General features: G+C 37.8%; 1 non-coding gene across 1 annotated transcript; it reads right to left on the bottom strand.

The window, feature by feature from the left end:
• Positions 1-418: 418 nt before the first annotated feature.
• Positions 419-526, bottom strand: LOC131181856 (small nucleolar RNA R71). The gene has a single exon (XR_009150331.1). It is a non-coding gene; the product is annotated as a small nucleolar RNA R71 (small nucleolar RNA).
• Between the last annotated feature and the right edge of the window lie 4,965 nt (positions 527-5,491).

Raw genomic sequence — 5,491 nt, 5'->3', positions numbered from 1 at the left:
AAAACAACGAAAATGCAGCCCAAGGTGAAGAAGTTGTTAATGCTAATCTGCCTAGGGGAAGTATGATGGATCATGCTTTTCCACGTTTTGATGACTTGAGAGAGAGCATAGCAAGACCAAGGATTGATGCAAATAGCTACAAGATGGATTTTGGAGTTCTTCAAATGATTCAAAATTCTCAATTTGGAGGACATCCTTCTGAAAATCCACACACACATCTGAAGAAGTTTGCTATGATCTGTGACATGCAAAAACAACCTGGAGTGTCTGATGATGCAGCAAGATTGAAGCTATTCCCATTCTCTTTGAAAGATAGAGCATTGGATTGGCTTGATTCTTTACCTCACAACTCCATTACAAATTGGGAGCAGCTCACTGATGCATTTCTTGCTCAATATTTTCCACCTGGAAAAACTCAAGAGTTGAGGAATCAAATGACAGCTTTCAGACCAAGAGAAGATGAAACTCTATATGAGTCATGGATGAGATGGAAGGAATTAGAGAGATTATGCCCACATCATGCCATTCCAAAATGGATGATAAATCAGAATTTCTACACAAATGTCACTCCTGCAATCAGAGGAATTATTGATGCTCAAACAGGAGGAGAATTTATCATTAAGCATGAAGATGAAGCTTATGAGTTATTAGAGAAAATAGCAAAGAATACTCATCTTTGGAGTAGTCCAAGAGGACCAGCTCCAACTCAAAAGAGGCAAGCTGCTGGAATGTATGATCTTGATCCATTCAACATGATTAATGCAAAGTTTGATGCACTTACAAATGTCTTTGCTAAGAAGATGGAAGATCTGAGTATGTTGGTTAGTTCAACATCATCAGCTGGAAGTTCACAACAAGTGGCTTATGCAGAGGAAACTACCAGCTGTGGAGTAGAATATGGAGAACAAGCAGCATATGTTGGTAATTATGGAAACAAACAAATGGGGAATTCTTATTCTCAAACTTACAATCCAAATTGGAGGAATCATCCCAACTTTTCATGGGGAAATCAGCAAAATCAAGTTCAAAATCAGAATTTTCAACCACATCAGCAACAAGGAGTTCCATATCAGCAAAATAGGCAACCACTGCCTAATTTTCAGTAGAAAAATATGAACCCTCCACCAAAACAGCAAGAACGAAATTCCACCACTGAAGCTTTATTGCAACAGATACTTGCTAACCAAAATAAGCATGATGAGGAGATGAGAGAGGTGAAAGCAAGGCTGGAACAGATGCAAACACATAACAGAATGCTGGAAAACCAGATTGCACAACAAGCATCCTCCTCAAGTGCTAAGTCTTTTGGAAAGCTTCCAAGTCAACCAGAAAAATCCAAGAGAGCAGTGTCAAGCTATTACTTTAAGAAGTGGTAAAGTTATAAATGATGAGAAGAGTGAAAACAGTGAGAAGAGAGAAAATGAAAAAGGAGCTGATGGGAGTGAAAAACAAGAGAGTGCAGAAAAATGTAAAGAGGAAATTGAAGAGAAGGAAGAGAAATATATACCTCCTGAACCCTACAAGCCACAACTTCCCTTTCCACAAAGATTTCACAAAGCCAAGCTTGATAGGCAATTTGGGAAGTTCTTAGAGGTTTTGAAGAAACTTTACATAAATGTGCCTTTTGTTGATGCTCTTTCACAAATGCCCTCTTATGCAAAATTCTTGAAAGAAATTCTCTCAAACAAGAGGAAACTTGAAGATGATGAAACTGTAGCTTTGACAGAAGAATGTAGTGCTATCCTCCAAAGGAAACTTCCTCCAAAGCTCAAGGATCCAGGGAGTTTTTCAATTCCATGCCACATTGGAGAGTCTTGTTCTACAAAAGCTTTATGTGATTTAGGGGCTAGTGTTAGCCTTATGCCCCTTTCCATTTATGAGAAGCTCAACATGGGAGATCTTAAACCAACCCACATTTCTCTTCAGTTAGCTGACAGGTCAATTAAGTATCCTGAAGGGATTTTGGAAAATGTGCCTCTGAAGGTTGGGAAATTCTACATACCTGTTGACTTTGTCATCTTGGACATGGAGGAAGATTTTAATATCCCAATCATCTTGGGAAGGCCTTTCCTAGCTACAGCAGGAGCATTGATTGATGTTAAGGGAGAAAAATTGACTCTTAGGGTTGGTGAAGAGCAATTGGTTTTCAATATTAATAACACTATGAAAAAGCATCATTCTGAAGCTGATACTTGCTTGAGAGTTGATATCATTGATGAGCTGGTTGAAGAACACTTCAGAAAGAAATATCCAGAAGATCCACTTGAAAATTGTTTGGTTCATGGAGGAGGCATAGATTATGACAACCCTCATGTGGCTGCATATGCACAACACTTAGAGGGAAGTCCACCATTCATTTCTGCTCCAGTTTTTCAACTCACACAAAAGGAAAAAGTCGAATTTAAGCAACCATCATTCAAGGAAGAAGATGTACCTAAGGTAGAACTTAAGCAACTTCCTTCTCAGCTCAGGTATGAATTTCTTGGCACTAATAACACTTATCCAGTAATTGTAAATGCAAATTTGAGTACCTTAGAGGCTGATAAGTTGTTACGAGTGTTGAGACAATTTAGGAAAGTCTTAGGATACACCATAGATGACATTAAGGGAATAAGCCCACACTTTTGCATGCATAGAATCATTTTGGAAGAAAATTGTAAGCCATCTATTGAACATCAGAGGAGGTTGAACCCAAATATGAAAGAAGTTGTCAAAAAGGAAATTTTGAAGTTGCTTGATGCAGGGATCATATATCCTATCTCAGACAGTACTTGGGTGAGCCCAGTACATGTTGTTCCAAAAAAGGGTGGAATGACAGTTGTCAAAAATGAAAATAATGAATTAATTCCCACTAGAACGGTGACTAGTTGGCGAATGTGCATAGATTACAGAAAATTAAATGTTGCCACTAGAAAAGATCATTTTCCACTTCCCTTCATTGATCAGATGTTGGAAAGACTAGCTAGGCATTCTTACTTTTGCTATTTAGATGGATATTCAGGTTTTTTTCAAATCCCTATCCATCCAAATGATCAAGAGAAAACCACTTTTACTTGTCCATATGGAACCTTTGCTTATAGAAGGATGCCATTTGGGTTATGTAATGCACCAGCCACTTTTCAAAGGTGCATGATGGCAATCTTCTCAGATTTCATTGAAGACATAATGGAGGTTTTTATGGACGATTTCTCTGTTTATGGATCTTCATTTGATATATGCTTGGCTAACCTTTCTAAAATTTTGCAGTGATGTGCAGATACTGACCTTGTGTTAAACTGGGAAAAGTGTCATTTCATGGTTCAGGAAGGGATAGTGCTTGGACATTTGGTGTCTAACAGAGGAATAGAGGTTGATAAAGCCAAGGTTGAAGTGATAGAGAAGATGGCTCCTCCTACCAATGTCAAAGGAATTCGAAGTTTCCTAGGACACGCCGGGTTCTACAGACGCTTTATCAAGGATTTTTCTAAAATAGCTAAACCTTTGTCCAATTTGTTAAGTAATGACACACCATTTGTATTTGACCAAGAGTGTTTGGATGCCTTCTGCAGGTTGAAGCAAGCTCTTATCACTGCACCAATCATGCAACCACCTGATTAGAACCTACCTTTTGAAATTACGTGTGATGCTAGCAACTATGCAATTGGGGCTGTTCTTGGTCAAAGAAAGGACAAAAAGGCTTATGCTATTTATTATGCTAGTAGAACCCTGGATGAGGCTCAAACAAATTATGCAACAACTGAAAAGGAATTTTTAGCAATTGTCTTTGCATTGGAAAAGTTCAGACCTTACATTATTGACTCAAAGGTGGTTATATTTTCAGATCATGCAGCCATCAGGTGTTTGCTCCGTAAAAAGGAGGCCAAACCTAGGCTCATTAGGTGGATTCTGATGCTACAAGAGTTTGATTTGGAGATTAGAGATAAGAAAGGAGCTGAAAATGTAGTTGCTGATAATCTTAGTAGGTTGAAATTGGATGGTGAAGAATTGGATGAAATCCCTATTGATGAGTTTTTCTTGGATGAACAACTTTTCTCTCTTGTTGCTAAACTACCTTGGTATGCAGACTTTGTGAATTATCTATCTTGTGGAGTTTTACCTCTAGGAATGACATGGCAACAAAAGAAAAAGTTTTTGCATGAAGTAAAATTTTATAGATGGGATGATCCTTTACTCTTTAGGAGATGTTGTGATGGTCTAATTAGAAGATGTATTCCTGAAGAGGAGGTTCAGAGTATTTTGCATCATTGCCATGCTTCTGATTATAGAGGTCATTTTGGCATCTCTAAGACAGCTAGTAAAATTTTGCAAGTTGGTTTCTTTTGGCCAAATCTTTTTAAGGATGTGAGGAAATTTGTGTTGAATTGTGATAAATGTCAAAGGAGTGGCAATTTGTCAAAAAGAGATCAAATGCCCCTAAATAATATTCTTGAAGTGGAATTATTTGATGTTTGGGGAATAGATTTTATGGGGCCATTCCCTCCTTCATATGGTAATAGATACATCTTAGTTGGGGTTGACTATGTGTCAAAGTGGGTGGAAGCTATTGCAACTCCAACTAATGATGCTAGAGTGGTAGTGAAATTTTTGAAGAAATTTGTCTTGAGCAGATTTGGAGCTCCTAGGGCTATAATTAGTGATGGGGGTTCCCATTTTTGTAATAAGCAATTTGAGAGCTTAATGAGGAAGTATGGTGTAGTGCACAAGATAGCTACCCCATACCAACCTCAAACTTCAGGACAAGTTGAAATTTCTAACAGAGAGCTCAAGCATATTTTGGAGAAAACAGTGAACAATTCTCGGAAAGATTGGTCTATCAAACTAGATGATGCTTTATGGGCATATAGGACTGCCTACAAAACCCCTATAAGAACTACTCCCTTTAGGTTGGTGTATGGTAAGTCTTGTCATTTACCTGTGGAGCTAGAACATAGAGCATATTGGGCCATTCAGACCTTGAATTTTGATCTTAAGCAAGCTGGTGAAAAAAGGTTGTTACAACTTAATGAGCTTGAGGAATTGAGGATGGATGCTTATGAAAGTGCCCGTATTTACAAAGAAAGAACTAAAGTTTGGCATGATAAGCATCTGAGAAAAAAAGAATTCAAAGAAGGTGATTTAGTTTTGTTGTTCAACTCGAGATTGAAATTGTTCCCTGGAAAACTCAAGTCAAGGTGGACTGGTCCATATAGAATTTCTAAGGTTTTCCCTTATGGAGCAATTGAAATTTGGAGTGAAAAATCTGGGAATTTTAAGGTCAATGGGCATAGATTGAAACATTACATAACTGGAGACCCAATAATAGGAGCAAGCTGTTACAAGCTCTCCAATCCCTCACCTCTTTTCAGTGAAATTCATGAAAAGTCCAGCTAAGGACTATAAAATAGCCCTCTTGGGAGGCATCCCAAGTCCTTTTATTTTGCTTTTGCTAATTTACTTTCATTTTCATTGATTTTGTTTTATCTTAAATCTCCCCAAATGCAATTTTTGACAT

The sequence above is a fragment of the Hevea brasiliensis genome, chromosome 7 (assembly GCF_030052815.1).
Source record: "Hevea brasiliensis isolate MT/VB/25A 57/8 chromosome 7, ASM3005281v1, whole genome shotgun sequence".
Classification (NCBI taxonomy): Eukaryota; Viridiplantae; Streptophyta; class Magnoliopsida; order Malpighiales; family Euphorbiaceae; genus Hevea; species Hevea brasiliensis.
Note: the sequence above shows the minus strand (reverse complement) of the source record. Positions and strands in the feature narration are given on the sequence as shown.